Source organism: Sminthopsis crassicaudata, chromosome 4 (genome assembly GCF_048593235.1).
Source record: "Sminthopsis crassicaudata isolate SCR6 chromosome 4, ASM4859323v1, whole genome shotgun sequence".
In the NCBI taxonomy this organism is placed as follows: Eukaryota; Metazoa; Chordata; class Mammalia; order Dasyuromorphia; family Dasyuridae; genus Sminthopsis; species Sminthopsis crassicaudata.
This window is the reverse complement of record NC_133620.1, coordinates 400,478,009-400,487,574: the sequence shown is the minus strand read 5'-3', so window position 1 is coordinate 400,487,574 and position 9,566 is coordinate 400,478,009. Positions and strand designations below refer to the sequence as shown.

The 9,566-nt window shown below is 45.8% G+C and overlaps 1 protein-coding gene across 1 annotated transcript in view; it reads left to right on the top strand.

The window, feature by feature from the left end:
• Window positions 1-5,042: 5,042 nt before the first annotated feature.
• COQ8A (coenzyme Q8A) overlaps window positions 5,043-9,566 on the top strand; it is a 50,254-nt gene continuing 45,730 nt past the window's right edge. Inside the window, exon 1 of the mRNA XM_074262597.1 lies at window positions 5,043-5,328. The gene's annotated coding sequence lies outside the window, so the exon portion shown is untranslated. The remainder of the gene's footprint in view (window positions 5,329-9,566) is intronic.

Sequence of the window (9,566 nt, the reverse complement as noted above, 5' to 3'; positions counted from 1 at the left end):
TGTGACTATTTATAGCAGGATCAGGATGTAGTTAAATCTTCAAAGAATTAAATATCCCAATTACCACATTAAAATTTTATTTTTTTAATAATAGCCTTCATTTTCCCCAAGTACACGCAAAGATAGTTTTCAATATTTCCCTTAGCAAAACCTTATATTCCAAATTTTTCTTCCTCCCTTCCCCCCTTCCCTTCCCCTAGATAGCAAGCAATCTAATATAGGTTAAATTTGTGTAAATCTTTTATATGATATTATACTACCACCTTCTCAGGAATGGTGAGAGGAGCATAGAGCTGGGGAAAGAGGGCAATGAGAAGCTTTCTTCTCTATTGTTGTTTGGATCCAAAGAGAGACACATGAAATTGTTATTTTCAGTGAATCCATTGATAGGGATTTAAAAAATGTATTCATTGCTATAGATTGTAACCCATCTTAATATTTTCATTCCATACAATTATTATTTATATTCTTCTGTCAGTCCCTTATGGAGTACCCTCCATCATCATGAATGTCTTTTAGATAAGGGGTTCTTAACTACATTATATTTGCTTCTACATCAGCAATAATAAAAACACAGTGGGAGATGCAAGTAAATTAATGAAACAATCAGGTGGGATAGGCTGGTGAGAGGACCAGGAGGGAGGAGAGTCACCAAAGCTAAGAAGGGACAGGGCTCAGGTAACCCTGGAGGACACAGTGAGGCTGAGGACTTTGCACAGCCTGACCTTCCTCAAATTCAATTCACCTGCAAGTCAGGACATCATCCTCCTGATGTCATTGATCCCCTTCCAGTACAGATTGAAGGACGAACAGCCCCGGAGGAAGAAGAAGATGGTCAAACAGGGCCAAATGTAGCAGAAAGGTCTGAAAGATGAGGATTGAGGGAAAAAATCAGTTTTGTCAACTAAGAGATCTTTGGGAATTTTGGAGAGAGCAGTTTCAAGATCTGGGGTTGAAAGCCAAGCTGATAAGAGGTAACGAGTAAGGAAGAGGAGAGGAAAGGAAATCTACAGTCACTATATACATACATACATTATATATGTATGTGTGTGTGTGTGTGTGTGTGTGTGTATACACACACATATACATTCACTATATGTGTATGTTGTAACTATAGATAATAACAAATAAGTAAATATCTAAAGCTTTGAGAAAGAGAAGAGAGATAAAGGATGATAGCTAGAGAGTCTAATGAAAGTTTTTTTGTTGTTAATTCCTCATCCTCCCTTTTCTTTCTCCTTTTCTTCCTCCTTCTCCCCTTCCTCCTCCTCCTCTTTCTTCTTTCTCCTCCTCCTCTTTCTCCTATTATTACTACTACCTCCCTATTACTACAGCTACTGCTACTACTATTACTGCTATTTCTACTACTACTACTATACTCCACTGCTACTACTGGTGCTGCTGCTTAATGAAAGTTTTTTAAGAGTAGACTCCAGGTGTGTTTGAAGTTAGTAGGATTGACACCAATAGACAGCAGGGAGAGTTTGAAGATTAGAGAATGAGATGGGATGACTGGTCCTTCTCATATATCAACCTATATTTCAAATAAATCAAAAAGTAGACATGTCACTCAATAGTTATTAATGTTCTCTGTTACCTTTTGAGGATCTATTTTCCCTTTTTTATTTATTCATTATTTGTTTTTACTATTTTTTTGTATCCCTAGCACACAGCTAAGGATTAGTTGTGTAATGCATTAATTAATTAAAATATTTAGGTCTCCATCTTGTATAAAGGGATGTAATGGATAGGTCTTTTTCAGATACCTTATAGTCTAGAAAGGGAGGTAATATGTACACAAAGGACTATGGGACAAGGCCACATGTGCAAAGTGGTAATATTAAGGCTTCTAGAACATCTGACAGAAGGGACGAGTGGCTAGTGGGTCAGGGAAGGCTTTATGGGATTGGGCAGAGAGGGGGACGTTTTAGCCGGACATTGCAGAAAGCCTAGGAGAAGTAAGTAAGTAGTAAGTGCTGATGTTGGGAAGAAGGAAGGGCTTTTGGGAGGGAAGGCTGTTACAGGTTCAAGCACAGTCATAGTTGTTGGGAAAGTCTAGGATGCATTCAAGGAACGTTGAGAGCTCCAGTTAGCTGGAATATAGGTGACAGGTAAGAGATAAGACTAGGAAGAGAAATACTTCGCCATATTGAAAGTGAATATGGGACATGCTGTTGGACAACAACACAGTAGAAGCTGCACTCTATCCAATAGTTGGGCTTAAAGTCTTGCCAGCTTTCAGTAGCTTCCCATGTTTAAAAAAAGTATAAACTCACACTCCTAGTGTGCAACATCCCTGAATCTGCCTTCTTAGGTTTTGTAGAATTCCTCCTCCTCAGGTACTTTATGTTCATGGCAAAGTGGACTAACTTTCGTTCCTTCCGCTCCTTCTACTCACTTCTGCCTCCATCCCGATCCTGATTTTACTACTCATGAACTGTTCACAAGTCATTTAAACTTACTGAGCCTCAGTTTCCTCTTCTGTGTGTGTCTATGTATATGTATGTACACACGCATACGTATTCACTATATATATGTATATTGTGACTATAGATAATAACTAATAAGCAAATATCTAAGACTTTGATATATTTCTGATATATCAAATATATAAAAAATCATTTTTAGGCTTTTCCACAGGTGTGTCATGGGGAAAGCTTTTTTTTTTTCTTTTTTTTTTTTTACTATGTGATTTATTATTTTCTTAAACAAATAGTATTTTATTTTTCTAAATACCTGCAAAGACAGTCTTCAGCATTTACCTTTGCAAAACCTTGTGTTCCAAAACTTTTTCTCTCTCTCCTTTCCTCCTTTCCCCTGCGCAACAAGCAATCTGATATATTTCCATATTCATCATGCTGTGCAAGAAAAATCAGGTCAAAAGGAAAAAAATAAGAAAAAAATAAACAAAAGGTGAAAATACTATGCTTTGATCCACATTCCATCGAGAAAAGCCTTTTATATCTCAGAGAGCTGTTTATTCATTCAACACAAGCTTTAAAGAATATTGGACTTGGCATCCAAAGAGCCTGGATCTGAATGCTAGCTGTGATAAAATGAGCCTGCAGCTGCTAGCTGGCCATGAATTCTGAAGAAAAAAACATAGGAAACAGTTTGCTCATGGGTGGTGTGAGTTACAAATATGTTTAGATAATAAACATGTTTGTGTGTGGTTATACTCCACTAAACATCACCGCCTCACGGTGGTATAGAGGCGACCCTGGATTCTGGACTTCACACAAGAAATATCAGTATCATTGAAACTCGCACAGCTTCAGAACCCTGATTTTTTTTTTTTTTTTTTTTTTTTACGTGATTAATCATTTCCCACTGTACTGGGTGACCTTCCCTTCCCGTGTTTGGTAGTTGGTCGAGTGCCAGCCTGGTCGGGGCTTTCCTCGGAGCTTGGTCAGTGAATGTGGGACAGGCTTTTTGGCCTGCTGAATTCTGAACTTGCTGGGCCTGCTCTGTCTGCAGGTTTCTTATCACAATCCAAAACAAAAGGGAAATGGTGTCCGTTCTTACAGATTGTATAGAATGCATAATACTAGAGCTGGAAGAACCACTGTTGAGGTCCTTTAAGTGATTTCCCTCATTTTTAAAGAGGACATGACAATCCAGAAAAGCTAACCAGAATTAAGATGGTAAGATGATAGATTTGGGAGCAGTTATGTGGCTGGCTCATCCAAATAGTTCTCCAGGGATCCTCATGGAAGCTTTCACCAGGCCACACTTTTTTCGGCTGGTTGCGGGACCTTTCAGTGAATTTCAACGATACTTAAATTTCTTATGTGCATTCAGGGTCCCCACGATAAGGGATGATGTGTATAACCACACACACAAATATGTGTATTATTTAAATACATTTAGCGCATGCGCTTTTAAAGGGATTGAGTTTCAAGAGTGTTTGCTACTGTGCCAAATACAGTGCTAACCTAATGGTGATATTTCACCCACTGTGACTGAGGACGTAATGGGAGATAAATAGGACATATTTTATGCAGCGGTGACTTTTCTCACAGATTTGTGGGATTGCAGGTTAGCGGGCGCACCTGTGAACAAACAGCCAATCGGCGGCTCCGTAGCCCGGCCCCATCGGGCAATCACGCCATCCCGCTCACAGACCAGGGTCAAGGACCTTTTTTTTTTTTTTTTTTTTTTTCTGGTTTAATGTTTTAGGAAGGACTAATCTATGAGCCCATTTTTGAGGTCAAACAAATCACCCCCTCATTTACACGCACGTTTAGGAAAAGGAACTGAGGGCAGAGGAAGCCAGGAGAGGCCGCCGATGCCGCCCCGGCTCTCACCGGGCTTTGCGAGCACTGGGCGGTGAAGACCTCAGAGCATTTGAGGGAGCCGCCAGACCCCGGGGTGCTGGGGATACGGAGGAACGCGAGCCGGTCCCCGCCTGCAGGGAGCCCCCAGGCTCACGGGGAAAACAACAGCAACGACCACGCAGACAGACGGACAGGGTAGATGGAAGGAAAGTGACAGGGAGTGCTCCCTGCACAAAGCGGGACGCTGGCACGGAGGCTGGACGGAGGGGAGCACGGCGGGCGCGGGGCGGCAGGAAATGAGCGCCTGTTTGAAGAAGGGCAAGGAGCGAGCTGGAAAAGGTGGAGCATGTGATGGCGGGCAGAGGGGGTTCCATTTGAGGGGAGGGAGGGAAGACACAGAGACCGAAGGAAGCGGTAAGAGACAGACACACGCACAGTTGCCGCTGCAGCATGTTTAATTCTCTTCTCTTCTCCTTCACTGAGACCTGGCCATGAGGAAGGCCTGGCGAGTTGAGGCCGTTTGCAACATTTCCCGCAAGGATGGCAGCCACAAATGCCCCAGAGGGCGAGAAAAATGCCCTTAGTACGCCCCCCCCCCCCCTCCCGGGCAGGCCCGACGCTTGCACAAGCAAACCGCCTAACTGTTTACAGGCCGTGGAGGAGGAGTGTGATGGACGTGGGGGAGGGCCAAAGGGTTGCCTCTCATTGGTCTCGCATCTCTCCCTTTTCGCTCCTGATTGGCCCGGGCTTAGGGAGTCCAGGCACGAAATACGACTAGCGGCTCGCGGCTCGCGGCTCGCAGCTCGCCTAGTTCCTGCGTGCGGCTGCCCGTGTCCACGTTCCGAGGGAGGAAAGCGGCGCAGCCAATCGGAGCGGGCCTGAGGGGCGGGGCTCTGGGCCGCCCCCTGGTCTCGCGCCGCGCGGCTGTAGAGTTGGTAAACATACCCGCGAGCGCGTGCTGGTCCCACAGTGCTGAGCGGAGGGTGACAGGGCACGGGGCAGGTGCACGGCCGCGGGAGGCAGAGGGAGGCTGACCTCTCCCTAATCCCAGGTAAGGCTGCAGCCCCCCGCGCTCGCTGCGCGCGCTGCTGGAGGGAAAGAGCCTGTGCCACAGCTGCAGCCGCAGCCACAGCCGCAGCCCCAGCCTTCGCAGCCTCCGAGCCCTTCCCGCCCCCCTGTCATCCATCCCCTCGCCGCGGCCCGGACCCACTGCGGCCTTCGCCGCCTTCCCGGGGCCGCCTGTGGGAACCTCCGCGAGAGCGGGACGCAGCTGGCAGTCACGGGGTGGCCCAGCTCCGGAACGGGCCTGAGGCCCCGCGCGCGTCCGCCAGCTCGCGCCTGAGAGAGCCGGGTCCTTTCTCCTCCCCCCCGCAGCCGGGGCAGTGCCGGGGGTCCCTGTCTCTCCCGCTTTTCCCTCTGCTCTCTGAGTCCAGGCCCAGCCGCCGACCTTCACTCCCTTCCGAGGGGCGCCCTGCCGGGGGTGAGCGGGAGAAGCCCAACCCCGGGTGGCTTAGTCCGGAGGAAAGGGGCTCCCGGGAGAGAAAGTTCCTGTGTCACTGGTGGTGGGAGCGGCCCTCCGCCCGCGAGCCATGCCCTCCGCACCTCCGCCAGGCCCGGGCGCAGTCCCGTGCCATCCCGCCCTCAGACCTGGCAGCGGGCACGCTTTGCTCAGGGAGACGCTTAGCTGCGGGTGAAGGTTTTGTGCGCACCTTCCCTCCTCCTGAGCTGGAGCTGGAACCCTTTTTTTTCTTCTATTGAGAATATTTTTATTATTTTAGTTATCATATACACGACAGAACTATATTGGGAACATTTACAAATAGGTGGTTACGAGTCTTCTCTTCTCCTTGTGCTGCAGGACCTTGCCCAGTGTTTACCCTGGGCAGAAGGCCGGGGGGTGGGGAGGGAGGAGGTGGGGGCGGGGAGGGCTGTGGGGGAGCCACACGCCTTAAAGATGGTGCGCTTAGATGTATGGTTTTGGAGCCACCGCGCCTTGTGCGTGGATGAGAAGTGGAACAGTCCGGGTCGGAGCTTCTTCCTGCCCAGGGCTCCGACCGGCGGGTTGTCATGCCGACAGGAGAGTGAGACTTACGGAAACTGACAGGAGAGGAGGGGGAGGGCAAAGGGGCCGGGGACGAGTCTTAGAAACCGAAGGGAGAGTGAACAGTCGGCAGTTATTTTTGTTTTGAGTTGCCCCCTTGTGCATCCTGCAAGATAAGCCAGAGGGTCTCTTGTTCTTGTGCCCACTTAGAACCGTGGATTTAAGTGTGTGTGTTGGGGGCGGGGGGGGGGGGGGGGGGGGGGAATCAGGCAGCCTGGTGAACCCTATAGATTGACTTTCTCAGTATGATTTAAAATGTTTTAAGACACTTTAAAAGTTTAAAATATCAGAATGTTTCTAAATATTAAATGATATAGGACTAAAAAGGAAATAAATTATGTCAAAATAGTTGCCAAAAATATTTTTAAAAAAAGTTCCTGGAACTTAGGTTAGCGACCTCTTGTCATCCATTTCTTTTATTTTACAAAAGAGGAAGCTTAGCCTCGGGGAATTTAATTGCCTTGGCTCGGTACCTGAGAAGTTAGTGGGAGAGCTGGGATTGTTCTCCAATCCAGTGCTCTTTCCTCTGCCTTATTCTGTTCTCTCAAGCCTTCAGGACTCTTCCAGATCTAATGGAGGATTCAAGAAGAGAATGAAAAAAGGAGGAGAGGATTGGGTGTTGAGCTCTGAAGTCTGGGAATGTCTGGAAAGTGCCCTTGGGTGGGACCTTTAGGCTTAGGTTGCAATGGCGACTTCGCACCTGGTGAAATGGTGATAGCAATGGTATTGTAGCCAGTGAAACAGGCACATTTTGAAACTCTCCTGGAGTTCTCTGGCACTGAGTGAAGGCCCCCCCATAATGAGGCTACTGTTGCTCTGGGCAGAATGGGTGCCCTGGCATATTAACTAGCTTAAGGCTTGACCCAAAGGAAAGGAATGTTTTCTGTAGCAGAGAGTATGGACAGCTTCTTAAGGTTTTCCAGGCAGTCCTCAATGGGAAGAAGAGGGGCAGGGAAGTTTTTTAATTTCTTATAGAGTTTTGTATTTGTGATGAATAAGTGACCAGTTCTCCAGTTGTGAAAAGGAAGTCGTTTTGTTGCTATTGATTCAGAGAAACTTGTGAAGACTTGAATGATGTAGGGAAGAAAGGAGACCCAGAAAGAATTATGTGCTAACTCTTGTTAGCTTCCCCTCTGTATCTATGATAGCAACATATCTGTAATACATACAGAGTGAGGGAGATCTGGTGGAAATCAGAAAACAGAGAGCACTGTGGTACTTCTCCGGGAAAGTCAGCATGCACCTCTTTTGGTGGGGAGGGGATATACTACCACGAAAACCTCTCCTTTTTTTGTTTCAGGTATGCCTATACTTGTCTAAATGGAAGCCAAAATTTAAAAAAAGTTTTTATTGAGCACTTCTGTGGGTGAATTGTATATATATTGAAGTTTCTCTCTCCAAAGGATATTACAGTCTTAGCAGTCACTGCTAAGAAATAGTATATATATATGAACAGAGTGAAGTGGGTAATATTAGCTGTTTAAGTGGTACTGGTAGAAAAGATACTGTTGTCTCTCAGCTCTCTATCAATGGATGGGCCATCCTGGATCAGGGGTAGGGGTTGATGTGGGAGAGGTCAAGCTTTGTCTGTAGCAAGCAAGGGCCCTAAATGTGTTTTCTAAAGCTTAGAAGAAAATCTGTACCTTTTATAGATTCCAGTTAACGTAGCTTGTCAGGAGCTCATTGGGGCTGGATGGTGGCATATAGGAGATCCAGATAACCTGATGCTTCGAGCTGGGGTAATTAGATTGGGGAATAGTGGGCAGAAAAGACTTGACTTCACTTTTTATTTCCTTTCTGTGGGTCTCAGTTTTATCATCATCATCATTATCATCACTATCACCACAGTAACTAGCACTTATATGATAACCGGGCGTAGGTATACTTTGTACAAGAAAAAAATACCATCTTATATACTATCTTCAATTTCCTTGGAGCTTATTAATCTTTTCACTATTTATTAAATGTTTTTAATGTGAGTTATCAGGTTAATTGGATGCTCCTTTCTTGACCAGCTTCAACTTTCCACATAAGAACTAGGAGAGGAGAGGGTTGATGGCCCTTTCTCCCAGTGTGAGGAGTCTATTACCGCCACACTACAGACAGAGCAGAATAATTTTCCATGAAGAGCCTGGACCACAGAGTCGTTTTTATTACTAGCTGAAATAAGAGCCACATGCAAGTAGAGGTGTCTTGATTTGATTGTAGCCTCTGAAAAGAGTGCCAACGTTCCTGTTAAAATATCACTCAAGAACAACACAGAGCCCTTTGTCCCAGAAAGAGATACTGGGGTAGAGGTGAGGATGAGGGCTGAAGGAGCTCCCCTAATTCTTTCTGGACAGAATTAGACTCAGCACCTGCCTGCAGGGTGTCTAGTTGCTGTGCCTGATGATGGGGACAGGATATTCCTCTTAAAATATAAACTTTCTCAGGAAAGCCTGCATTAGGGATTTCTTTAAGCCCCAAATAGGCCCAGTAACCATCTTTCTATCGGTCAACAGATTTTTTTTTCGTTGATCATCTCCCAGAGTGCAAAGTGCTATTCTAGGTCTGTGGCCCAGGCTCTTATGTCAAGTCTGTGATTGATTGCGCCCGCTGCATGCATTTGTTATTGAGTGGCCTGTCTGACTCTTTGGGACCCCATTTGGTTTTATTGGCAGAGTGTTTTGGCCCATCTGCTCATTTTACAGATGAGGAAACTGAGGTAAACAGGGGGAAGTGATTTATCCAGGGTCACACAGCTAGTGTCAGAGGTTGGGTTTCCTGACTCCAGGCCTTGAATTCTTATCTATCCATTGCACTACCAACCTGTCCTGTATAAAAGTTCTTTATTTCAGAAAATGGAGAGTGGGGAATATTTTAACCACTTATTTTATTATGTAGTGTAAAGTATCAAAGGATTCAAGAAAAATGTATTTATAGCTTGTTTTTCTCATATGTGATACTTTTTTTGGAGGGGAACTTATGATTTCCCTGTCATGGACTCTCTCTAATAATGCATAGTTTCACCTGCTCTGCAACATAGAATCTTAGAATGCTAAAGTCACTTGCTTAGGACACAGAACACTATCTGTTAGAGATGGGATTTGAACTCAGGACTTGCTGCCTCTGAGACCAGTGCTATAGCCATTGTGCTGCACTGCCTGGATGTGTATGAACTGGTGTTAAAGGACCTGGAAATGGTCCTC